The sequence below is a fragment of the Balaenoptera borealis genome (assembly GCF_965194805.1).
Source record: "Balaenoptera borealis genome assembly, chromosome: 18".
Lineage (NCBI taxonomy): Eukaryota > Metazoa > Chordata > Mammalia > Artiodactyla > Balaenopteridae > Balaenoptera > Balaenoptera borealis.
The window spans coordinates 2,020,398-2,033,419 of record NC_138877.1 but is presented as its reverse complement, the minus strand read 5'-3'; the positions used below and the strand labels follow the sequence as shown (position 1 = coordinate 2,033,419).

General features: G+C 51.9%; 2 protein-coding genes across 4 annotated transcripts in view; one reads left to right on the top strand and one right to left on the bottom strand.

The window, feature by feature from the left end:
- EEF1AKMT1 (EEF1A lysine methyltransferase 1) overlaps positions 1–3,459 on the top strand; it is a 27,494-nt gene extending 24,035 nt beyond the window's left edge. Inside the window, exon 6 of the mRNA XM_082364991.1 lies at positions 378–3,459. The gene's annotated coding sequence lies outside the window, so the exon portion shown is untranslated. The remainder of the gene's footprint in view (positions 1–377) is intronic.
- Positions 1–13,022, bottom strand: part of IL17D (interleukin 17D) — a 27,477-nt gene that overhangs the window by 1,541 nt on the left and 12,914 nt on the right. The gene's annotated exons all lie outside the window — the stretch shown is intronic.

Genomic DNA, 13,022 nt, shown 5'->3' with positions numbered 1-13,022 from the left:
ACAGTTTACGGCCGCCCCTCAGGCCACATTCCAGACTCTGCGCGTAGGACAGGTGCACACTGCACAGCCCGCGTGCGCAATGAGATGCCCCCGGCCGCCCTGCTCTGGGCCCTCACCACCCCACGGGCCCAGGCCGGGCAGACCCTGGCCTCCCCGCTGCTGATAGAGCCTCAAGCAGAGGCGGCCGCCAGACACCTGTCCAGAAGACCCTGGAGCGGGCCCTGCATCCCGCTGTCCGTCAGGGTCCACGTGCCCGCCCGCGTGTGGGAGAGGGGCCGGGTCACACCAGGGGGCGGGGGGTGGGCAGGAAGGACCGGCCGCCCAGGACAGGCGGGAAGTGAAGGATGCCTTACTGGACCACTTCCGTGTTCCTCCAGGTCTCCCTACTTTCTGGCCAGATGCTGCCAAGATCCAAGTGTCAGCGCCCAGGACGACCCTGTGGCTGCTGGCTGGGCCCTGCCCCTGCCTCCCCGAAACCAGGAGGTCATTGAGGGAACCCAGGACTCCTCCCTAACGTCCCCTTGCATGGGGACACTTGCCCCACCTCATGGGATCGCCAAGACCCCAAACTCTCATTTCCATTCATCTGCCCTCTTACTTCTGGAGCTCGGTCCTTGTGACCCTGAAGTCTCAGAGTCACAGCCGTGACCTGACCTATCAAGGGACACACACATCCATACGCCTGGGAAGGCCCCCCGAGCGCTGGCCCAAGGGGAGCCTAGGATGGAAACGAACCTAGCAAGATGTGCCCCAAGGGTGCCCACCCCTGGGACCTGGGGCTCCGCAGGGAGGGCGTGGCCAGGCTTCCAGAAGCTTCTTGCCCCTCACGCGCAACCTCTGTGGACTAGTGTCCCTCGGCCCTCACCGTGCAGGACTGCAGGGCACCAGCCAAGCTAAGAAGTTTCCAGATGAGAAGGACCTTCCGACAACCAGTTACAAAAGCGCAGAGGCGGGAAGGCACGCGATGGGTGAACTGGGCAAACTAGGCCAGGAGGCAGAACCTGACCAGCTGTCAAGTGTGGGGGGCCTGGAGGCCATGTCACCCAGGCCAACTGCCCGTGGCCTGTGGACAGCCTCAGAAACGGTATCTTCACGCCACAACAAATCCACTTGACACCAACTACGTGCCACTTACACAGCAGGAAAGAACTAAGGCGGGGTGAGGCCTGCAGCCCAAGGGAGGGAGGGGGCCGGTGGGGAGGGGAGGGGAGGAGCGGGCCTCAGGATGCCGTCAAGACGGAAGGTGGTGCTTAAAGTCAGGAACCACGCCGCCCTGCCCCTGAGCATCCCAGAGCCCAGAGGGACATTGCTGAGTCCTTGGCCACCATGTGGATGTGGGGATGAGGTCAGAGGAGAAGTCGGGGTGACCAGGAGGATAGCAACAGGGGAGCAGGGAGGCCAGGCCCCGACTCCCTTCTCACTGCTGTGCAAGGAAGGGCCCTGGAAATCTGTGTGCCAGCAGGAGGAGGGCAGCGGGGCCGGCCTGCGAAGGCACCTGCCTGCCCCCGGGACACGGAGACCCACAGCAACCCCATCCGGCCCGCTGTCCCTCCAGCATGCCCAGCATGCCCACAGAGAGTTGAAGATATCTTTTATAAGCGTCTCATCACTGTTCCCTCAGTGCTGCCTTCGTAAGAACTTTACTTTTCCAGCTTTTCCACCCCCGTAATGCCTCATTCCCATCCCCTACAGGGGCACAGGCCCCCCCAGATCCCCTCTCGGGCAGGGGCGGTCAGGTCAGGAAAAACCCCAGCTCCTCGGCCTCGCCTCCAAAGGCCTCCACGACCTGCTCCTCACCCACGTACCTTCGTCCGCGCGCCCGACACCTGCCGCCAGGGCGGGACGCCTGGCAGGGGCCGCGGCTAAGCTTTTGCTCAAGATGAACTCTCCCCCAAACCAATCTCAACTCAGCGAAGACTTGCCATGTTTAAGGTCCAATGCAAGTCATTATCTTAAGAGTTTTCAGATTTCCCTAGTCAGATTTAACCTCCTCTTTCCCCATATTCTCGTAACACCTTGGGCCTCAGACAGAACTGCACATTTTCCACGTCCTCCCCTGGGAGGGAAGGATAAGGACTGTATCTGGACTCACTCTCATGCTCTGACAAGCCCAGCACAGCGCCCACGGAGAGGAAGAGTTCAGTAGATGGTGAGAGGGTGGTAGTGAGTCTGCACTCTCCAGCTTCCTGTCCTCCAGACCCTGAGGTCAAGATGAGACCCTCACTTACATTAGAAGGAAAAGGAATTTATAATATCTGCAACCACATTCAACATTTATTCAACAAACACCTAAGTGCCAGTGGTGGTTCAGGCAGTAGGAATATAGATGAAATACTATAATAATCTATCATCCAAGGACTCACCCTCTCAGGGGATAAATATACAAAGAAAGAGTTAAACCCGGCCATCACAGCAGAGGAGGCTTCCTGGTAAAGTGGAACCTGGGTGGATTCATCCAGAGGAAGAGGGAGAAAGGGCATTTAGAGCAGAGGTCAAAGCCTAGATTTGAGGGACCAGGTCAGTTAGGAGCTGCAGCACAGGAGGAGAACTCAGAGCTGGGGCTGCAGCCATCTGTGGAGGCCCCCAGTTCATAGCAGGAATTTTGGATCTGACCCTGAAGGCAACAGGAAGGATGTTAAAAAGAGAAGTGACCCAATCAGATGGAATTTTAGATCCCTCAGACTACAGAGTGGAAGCTGGTCTGGAGCCCAAGAGAGATCTTGGCTGGAGATGGAGATTTTTAAATTATTAGCATATGAATAGTTAAGTAAGACCATTCACTTAAGTGTATAGAGAGATACCAAATTAAAAGAAACTCAACAGAGGTTTCATTCCAAGAAGGAAAAAAGAGGTAGGGGAACCTAAATATTAAAAGAGCCTTGAGAAATCAACAAAATGAAAAGGCAACCCACTGAATGGCAGAAAATATTTGCAAAGCATATAACTGATAAGGGGTTAATATCCAAAATACAAAGAACTCATATAACTCAATACCAAAAGAACAATCTGATTAAAAAATGGGCTCAAGACCTGAATAGACATTTTTCCAAAGACGGCATATAGATGTCCAATAGGCACATGAAATGATGCTCAAACATCGCTAATTATTAGAGAAATGCAAATCAAAACCACCTCACATCTGTCAGAATGGCTATTATCAAAAAGACAAGAGGACTTCCCTGGTGGCGCAGTGGTTAAGAAGCCTGCCAATGCAGGGGACATGGGTTCGAGCCCTGGTCCGGGACGATCCCACATGCCACGGAGCAACAATGCCCATGGGCCACAACTACTGAGCCTGCACTCTAGAGCCCACAAGCCACAACTACTGAAGCCCGCATGCCTGGAGCCCGTGCTCTGCAATGAGAGAGGCCTGTGCACCGCAATGAAGAGTAGCCACTGCTCGCCACAACTAGAGAAAGTCCGCGCGCAGCAACGAAGACACAACACGCCCACCCCACCCCCCAAAAAAAAGACAAGAAATAAGTGTTGGCAAAGATGAGGAGAAAAAGGAAACCCTTGTGTACTGTTGGTGGGAATGTAAGTTGGTGCAGACACTGGAAAATAATGTGGAGAATCCTCAAAAAATTAAGAATAGAACTACTAAATAATATAGCAGTTCCACTGCCGGGTATTTATCCAAGGAAACAAAAACACTAACTTGAAAAGATGTATGATCACTGCATTATTATCACAGCATTATTAGAACAGCCAAGACATGGAAACAACCTAAGTGACCACCAATGGATGAATGGATAAAGAAGATGTGGTATATATACAATGGAATATTACTCAGCCATAATAAAGAATGAAATCTTGCCATTTGCAACAACATGGATAGAACTTGAAGGCATTATGCTAAGTGAAATAAGTCAGACAGAGAAAGACAGATACTGTATGATCTTACATGTGAAGTCAAAACAAAAAACAACCCAATCATAGATACAGAGAATAGACTGGTATTTTCCAGGGGCAGGGAGTAGAGGGTCGGTAAAATAGTGAAGGGGGTCCACAGGTACAAGCTTCCAGTTATAAAATAATTACATCGTGAGGGTATAAAGTACAGCATGATGACCATAGTTAACAATACTATCATATGACCCAGCAATCCCACTACTGAGCATATACCCTGAGAAAACCATAATTCAAAAAGAGACATGCACCACAATATTCATCACAGCACTATTTACAATAGGCAGGACATGGAAGCAACCTAAGTGTCCATTGACAGATGAATGGATAAAGAAGATGTGGCATATATATACAATGGAATATTACTCAGCCATAAAAAGAAACGAAATTGAGTTATTTGTAGTGAGGTGGATGGACCTAGAGTCTGTCATACAGAGTGAAGTAAGTCAGAAAGAGAAAAACAAATACCGTATGCTAACGCATATATATGGAATCTTAAAAAAAAAAAAAAGGTTCTGAAGAACCTAGGGGCTGGACAGGAATAAAGATGCAGAGGTAGAAAATGGACTTGAGGACACGGAGAGGGGGAAGGGTAAGCTGGGACGAAGTGAGAGAGTGGCATGGACATATATACACTACCAGATGTCAAATAGATAGCTAGTGGGAAGCAGCCGCATAGCACAGGGAGATCAGCTCGGTGCTTTGTGACCACCTAGAGGGGTGGGATAGGGAGGCTCAAGAGGGAGGGGATATGGGAATAAGGGGACATGTGTATGCATATGGCTGATTCACTTTGTTGTACAACAGAAACTAACACAGCATTGTGACGCAATTATACTCCAATAAAGACGTATTAAAAAAAAACAATACTGTATAGCATATTTGAGAGTTGCTAAGAGAGTACATCTTAAAATTTCTCATCATGCACAAAAGATGTGTAACTGTGGTGACTGACGTTAACTAGATTTATTGTGATCATTTTGCCATATATGCAGATATTGAATCATTATATCGCACACCTGTAACTAATATCACATGTCAACTGTATCTCAATTTAAAAAATGGAGCGCCTTGAGCAGAGTGATGTAAGTACTGGGGCATCGCTGACCTGGTTTACACCAGCCGACCAGGTGCAGCTAGGAGTTGAGCCCCAATTCCCAGGTGTTTTCATTTGGATGAGAAACTATATGTATATGGTTGCTTAAAAAACATATCAAACCCTTAGGGACATTCGACAAAACAATGGACCAGCACTGTTCAAAAGTGTCACAGCCACGAGAGACAAAGGACTGAGGGACTGTCACAGACTGAAGAGCCCTGAGCTGCAGAGGCTGGACCCTGGGGCAGGGAAGAGGCACGAGTAGGAACCCTCTGAAGGTCACAGTTCAGAATATGGCACCGTATCCATGCAGCGCCTCATCTCGGTAATTTTGCTGAGCTATGATGCTGACATTTGGGTAGTCTGGGTAAAGGGTACAGGGACTTCCTTGTACTAATTTCACAAATTTTCCTGTTACTTTTAAATTATTTCAAAGCAAAGAATTAAGTAATAAAAGAGAAAAAACTTTAAGTTTTAAAAATATGAGACAGTCAAGAAAATCTAAACTGGACTATTTGAAGATATGAAGGAAGTATTCAATTTTAGGTGTGTTCAGTGGTATTGTGGCTTTGCTTAACAAAGAATCTTTATCTTTTAGAGAAACTACCAAACTCGTGGGTGTGTACACACACACACACACACACACACACACACACACAGTGACCGTGTGCCTCTAAACCTGTCTCGGCAGGTCAGCAGTGAGCCTCAATTTTCAAGCTCCTGCCGCACAGCCAGGGGTTGGACACACCCGCGCATGGGACCCAGGGGAGGCCCAGGGGAGAGGTGAGGCCAGAGGGCTGGGCTCGCAGGCGGTGGGGGAGGGAGCCAGGGGGAGTGGCGTGTGCGCACGTGTGTGTGTGTGTGTGTGTGTGTGTGTCTACACGCGTGTGTGCAGTGGGGCAGGGACTTGCGAAGAAATCTGCGACGTGGCAGGACCCCTGAGCCCAGAGCAGAGAGTCTGGAGTTACAGGTCCCAGAAGCCACAAGGGGCTATGAGACGCAGACAGGCTCAGGCTGACAACGGGAAGCTCATGCCGACGGCAGTGTAGACGCGCACGCAGCCATGGGACAGAACCGGGTGTGGGAGGGAGGCCCCAACCTGAGGGCATAAAGATCCCTTTCAAACAACCAGGGTTTCTCTTTCTACACAGGTGACAGTCCCCGTGTCACGTGCTAGTTTTGCAGGTGGACCTGATGGCCGCCTGGATGTGGAGATGGGTCAGAAGCCTCATCCGACTAAAAATATCCCCCCGACTCCCGCCAGTTGGCCCGAGGGACTGAAGTTTCCACTGTCACAGGGACACCTCTGGCCAAGGCACTGTGACAACGGGACCCCTGCCCACCCGACCTGGGATGGGCACATGGATGGCTCAGCATCGGGGGTTCATGGCCGGCGTTTCTCTCAGGATGGAAATGTGCTACCATGGGACGGGGTGCAACGCACCCATCCCACCCAACACCCAGCACTGCAGGTGGGGGGCCGGCGGAGACCACGATGGGGGGCGGGCGCGGGGCTCGGGAGGAAAGTCCAGAAGCCTCGGGACACGGGACAGACGCAGGCCCGTCACCCCAACCCCCTGCCTTGAGATTCTGGGAAGATCCTCAGCTAGGAGTGCTTTCGGGGTAAAGAAAGCTGCCAGCAGGGATCCTTTGTCACCCCACAAGGACACGCGGTCGAATGGCCCCCCGTGCCCACCCCCTCGGCCTTCCCGCTTCTGCTGCCACCGTGCGCACCCAGCCAGAGGGAACATGCGGGAGTGAGGCCAGGTCCCCTCTGCAGGGACCCCACGTGTGAAGCTTGGCCGCAGGGAGCGACAGCTGGCCCAGCTTAATCCAGGAACAAAGGACGTGAGGAGACGGGATGGAAACCGAGCCCAGAGGAATGTGAGTGACGGCAGGGCCAGAAAAAGAGCCGCTCGGGCCCTGGACAGGGTAGGAAACAATTCGAGGCAGTTCCCCGAGGAGTGCAGCAGGTCACGGGGCAGAGCCGCCGCCATGTTTATGCACAAACCCATCCTCCCTCTTTGCAAAACACAAATGAGTTTAATTCCAAACAGCAGAGGCTGTGTGATCACTCCTTTCACAGCAATCCCAAGACCCCAGGCCCCAAAGCCAGGAAGAAGTGGGGAAAGGCCCCTCCGCCCAGAAGCAACGGATGGAACCAAGTGGCCTCAACAGTCCCGGGTCCCCAGATTCCAAGGTCAAAACAGACTTTCATAAAGGGGTGGCCTGGAGTCAGAGTCCTGAACCTACAATTTTGGTCCAACCTGGTTACCAACCAGTGACACTGGACGAGTCATCGGCCCTGCTGGTTCTCTGCAAAGTGCAGGGGATGGATTTGATGGGCAGGCTGCTTCCTCCACCTTCTCGATGGCAGGACGAATAACGTGGTATTTTTATCAACGTTTTCTGCTTAGAAAAGACGCCTGTAATCCCCTGCGTTTCTGAGATATCGGAGACTCTCCCCAAAGTAATCTATGAAATCAGTGCAATTCTCGTAGATTTCTCTTAGAGCTTGGCAGGCTAATCCTAAAACTCGTACAGAGAGAAAAGGGCCCAGAACAGTCTAAACAGCTGCGAGGACGAATAGGAGGGGCTTGCTCTACCAGCCTTCAAGATACTGGTAACGGGAAGACATCGGGCGGCCCTCAAGGAAGCTGAGGGGGACAGTGTCTTTTCCCAAGCGCTGTTTCTCCTGGACGTGGGCAATTAAGGCAGAAACAAGGTTTCCAAACTGTGGTTTTCAGAACCGTGTGGCATGGGGCCTGTTCAACCCCGGATTCCCACGCCTCCCTCCACACTCAGGAGCTCAGCCCGCTGGCCGCCAAGTGACCGCCTGGCTCGTGTCTGGGAGCCCCAGACAGAAGCCCCCAGTGCCTCTGAGGGGGTGACTGCACACAACCGGGGGCACTTCCCCATCCCCCCATCTCAGGACCCTCCCGCTGGATGCCCACGCCAAGGAGTCTAATTAGCCCACAAGGTCACTGCTGAGCCAGCGTGGACGGTGGCGCTGAGACCTGGCTTGCTCTCTGCTGGGATGCTGTCCCCTCCCCAGGGCTGTGGAGCTCAGGGGGGCGCAGGGCCGGGCCAGGCCTGAACACCCCCTGGACAGTCCTGACCAGCCCCGGGGGAGGCCGCTGGGCCCGGGTCCGAGAGACCACAGGGCACTGAGGCAGGTCTGTGGTTCCCTGTGCAACGGGTCCGACCGCCGGGGGCGCGGAGACAGGAAACGGCAGCCCCCTGCGCAGCGCCGCCGGCCCTCCTGTTGCTCAGGCTGAGCCGGACGGGCCTTCACTGCGGCTGCCAGGAAGCCCTGAACGCAGCCCCGCCCGACGAGAACCTCAGTGTGTGTGTCCCTGGGGAAGAGGACATGGGACCAGCTGGGAGGCAGAGGGGCCTGACCGCATGGACCCGGAGGCCGTCCCCGCGGGCGCACCTGGCCCTATGCCGGCGAGGATGCCAGCGAGGACAGCCAGGGGTCAGTGACCCTGGGCCGAGGCCACTGCGCTGCGATCCTGAGCCTGGCCTCGGACAGCCCTGACCCAAAGCCAGGGAGGTCGATGCAGACCCACCGGCTCCTCTGCCCGCCAGGCTGGTCCCCGCGGAGCCTGGAAGGCCCGGCCCACCCCCCAAGGCCCAGCCCCGCACGAGGGGCCCGAGGCCCCCAGGGGCTCAGCCCTACCACCACGGGGCCCTTGGAAAAGGGTGACCCGCTGACTCAGTGCAAGACCTGCCCACCTGGGAGCTCAGGGAAGAGCAGAGAGACTCGGAAAGAATCTGTAAGACGATTCAGGACAAAAGCCCTGCCGAGGGACAGAGAAAGGGAACCAGGGAACGAATGAGCCAGAGCTTCTTTAGGGCCCTTTTCTCCCTCAGGGCAGATGCCACACATTCCGGGCAGCTGGGAAGAATCTCTTCAAAGGAAAAACAGAGCTCCTGCCACGGCAGTCTGGACTCTCCGTCCAGGGAAGCTGCAGAATCTGGCGTCGGAGCCACGTCCGCTGCGCTGTCCTTGGGGCGGGCGGGCCAAGCACCTCGTGCGCAGTGTGAGGAATAATCCACACGGAACACGAGCCCAGACGCTGCGCCTCGTCCTGGGAGCATTTTGGAAGGTCATTTTCCCCTTGACCGCGGGAGCCAGGCACCCCCTGCCCTCCTTCAAGCCTCGGGTGTCGTTTCTGAAGACCGAGGCCAAGAGGACGTCGGCTCGCGGCAGGCGTGCTCGCCGCCCAGTCCTTCCACCCGTATGAAGGACACAGACATTTTATTCAGGGGACGACGGGATGGAATATTCACGCATCTTACGTAGAACAAGACCCAGCAGTCAAAGAAGACAACCTTCAAAGCAAAACGAACGGCCTATTTTCAGGAGAGACCGTCACCCCAGGACGGCGCTCCCGACAACGCTTCTATTTTTTACTCTGGAACGCTGGTGGCCGCAGCCCAACCCGCTGTGTGCTGAGCAGCTCGGAGAAAAAGATCCATGCAGGACTTGGACCAATTAAAGTCACTTATCCATAAAAATATCTGGGGGGAGAAATACCACCATTTCCTACCAAGCTGCTTTAAATGATGAGTTTCTCCTTTTCTACCACAGAGTCTGACGATGTCCCCTCCCGCCCAATGCCGTGTGCTGTCACTGGAGCCCCACCCCCGCTGGCAGTCGACTGCCTCTGTCCTTTCCTCCCTCCCTGCCCTTCTTAACAGAAAGGACTCGACACCTGTGCTGATACACAGACAATACAAAGATACCCGGGAAGGCAGAAAGGCTTTGTTTATAAATCATTAGAATAAGAAGCCGGGCGCCAGGCGACAGTGAACTTGCCAACGAAAAACAGACAGAAGCAAGGTCTCCCCAGGTTCAAAGATGACCGGGGCCGGAGGGCGGGTGGGTTGGCCGGTGCTGCCCCCTGCCGGCCACCTCCCTGGGAGCCGCGGCTCCTGTCCGTGGGGACCTGGGCTCTCGGTGCCTGGACACAGCCTGACCGTGCACCCGGGGGGAGGGGGCGCACGAGAGAAACAAGCGGGAACATTCGAAAGGGGGCGGACCTTCTCTAACACGATGCTCCTCCCCTCTGTACTTTCTCTAATTAATATTCTTCTACAATTTTAAGGACAACATAATGAAGAAAAAGTGATGTCCACAGCACCGCCTCGCACAGTGGATTGGACAACTGGGCGACACTTGTTGGGGAAGGGGCGCGGAGGCGACGCTCGGGGGTGGCGTGGCGGACGCAGGGTCGGAGAAGGGGCAAGCAGAAGCGCCCTTCCTGTTTCAGCCCTCCTGAAACCAGCGTGCCTAAATATCCAGCCACCGGCTCGTGGGAACGTGCAGGTCATCCCCGCGGGCATCTCGCTGGCCCGGCCGGAGACAGTGGTGCCCTTCCCCCCGCCCCCCCCCCCCACGAGCTGGGAGCTGTCGCTGCTGCTGCCCCTGCTCCCAAGGGTCTCCTGCTGAGAGTTCTGGCCACAGAGCAGAGCCAACCCGGGTTCTCCGTGAGAAAATTCCACTTTCCCGACGCTTCCCAACACCCGGCCAGCGCCCCTGCCGGTACCCCCAACGCAGGCTGATCTGCACAGGGCTGCTGTGCTCACAAGCGGGTGGTCCCCCTGCCCCTCCCGTTGGGTCCCTCGACCTCCCCGTCCCCCCTCCTCTCCCCGCCTCCTTGTCCTGTCTTTTTCTTTCCATTTATTCCCTTGCTGCTATTGTGACCCATGGAGTTGTTTATTGCAAAATAAACGTAGATGTAGTTGCTTAAATTCCCAGGAGGAATTTATAAAGAAAAGTAGCAAAGCCTAAAAATAAATTATTGTGCATTATTCACATCCTAGAGAAAAGTTATCTTTAGACTAATACCCAAAATTGAGAACTATAAACAAGTAAAAATTACTTGGAGTGTTGGTGGATGTGTATCTTTGGGGTGTCAACATAAATAAGCAACGTGTATCTTTAAACTGTAATAAACTTCAGTACTCCTACAATGTTTCTTACTATGTCAATGTGACTTTAAAAAACTTACTGAGCAATCACATTGATTTTATTTTTGTCGTATTTGTTTCTAAAGCTTAAGAGAAACAAACACGATGACACAAAGTAAATGAGAAAATATTTTTATATTCTGGAGGCTGAATGTTGCTCTTCTAACAGCCCATATGTGGGCAGCACAGCCAGGGGAACCAGAGCAGTCTGGACCTGGGTCCTGGCTCTGTCCCCGCCCAGTTCCTTGTGTCCCCAGGCTGTGGCTCCCGGGGCCTCTGACCTCCGTGAAGGCAAGTAAGGCCTCTGCCGGGAGCCCACAACCGGTGAGAGCAAACAGTTCCCTTGGAGCCAAGGCTCTTGGGAAATCGAAGGCTGTCGTGACCCACTGAAGCTTCGTTTCGTTAGTATCTGCTCTTTCCTCGTGGTTGGCAAATTTCCCTTTCGGCTCTCCATTTTAAAGTTAAGATGTTTTGGCCCTTTTTTTGGAGCTTGGCCATGATGGTGGAGCAGAAAGACCCCCAAGCTCACAGGCACACCAAAATGACAAATATTTACAGAGCAACTACCAATAAAAAAAGACCAGAACCTACCAGAAAAGATGTTCTACAACTAAAGATATAAAGAAGGAAGCACAATGAGATGGAGATGGGTAGTAGGGGCAGAGCATATACACAGGAGCATGATACTATGCGTAGAAAATCCTAAAGACGCTACCAGAAAACTAGTAGATTCATCAATGAATTTGGTAAAGTTCCAGGATACAAAATTAATACACAGAAATCTGTTGCATTCCTATATACTAACAATAAAATATCAGAAACAGAAATTAAGGAAACAATCCCATCTACCACTGCATCAAAAAGAATAAAATACCTAGGAATAAATCTACCTAAGGAGGCAAAAGACCTGTAGTCTGAAAACTATAAGATGCTGATGAAAGAAACTGAAGATGACACACACAGGTGGAGAGATATGTTCTTGGATTGGAAGAATCAATATTGTTAAAGTGACCATACTACCCAAAGCAATATACAGATTCAATGGAATCCCTATCAAATTACCAATAGCATTTTTCACAGAACTAGAACAAAAAAATTTTAATTCATATGGAAACACAAAAGATACCAAAGAGCCAAAGCAATCTTAAGAAAGAACAACAGAGCTGGAAGAATCAGGTGCCCTGGCTTCAGACTATACTACAAAGCCACAGTAACCAAAACAGTATGGTATTGGCAAAAAAACAGAAATATAGCTCAATGGAACAGGATAGAAAGCCCAGAAATAAACCCACGTGTCTATGGCCAATCTATAACAAAGGAGGCAAGAATGTACAATGGCAAAAAGTCAGTCTCTTCAATAAGGGGTACTGGGAAAACTGGACAGCTACATGTAAAAGAATGAAATTAGAACATTCTCTAACACTAAATAAACTCAAAATGGATTAAAGACCTAAATGTAAGACTGGATACTATAAAACTCTTACAGGAAAACATAGGCAGAACACTCTTTGACATAAATCTCAGCAATATCTTTTTGAATACACCTCCTAGAGTAATGGAAATAAAAACAGAAATAAACAAATGGGACCTAATTAAACTTAAAAGCTTTGCACAGCAAAAGAAACCATATACAAAATGAAAAGACAACCCACAGAATGGGAGAAAATATTTGCAAATGATGCAACCAACAAGGGATTAATCTCCAAAATATACAAACAGCTCATGTAGCTCAATATCAAAAAAAAAAACCAAGTAACCCAATCAAAAAATGAGAAGACCTAAATAGACACTTCTCCAAAGAAAACATACAGGTGGCCAAAAAGCACATAAAAAGACACTCAACATCACTAATTATTAGAGAAATACAAATCAAAACTACAGAGGTTTCACCTCACACCAGTCAGAATGGCCATCATCCAAAAGTCTACGAACAACAAATGCGGGACTTCCCTGGTGGTCCAGTGGCAAAGAATCTGTCCTGCAATGCAGGGAACATGGGTTCAATCCCTGGTCGGGGAACTAAGATCCCATATGC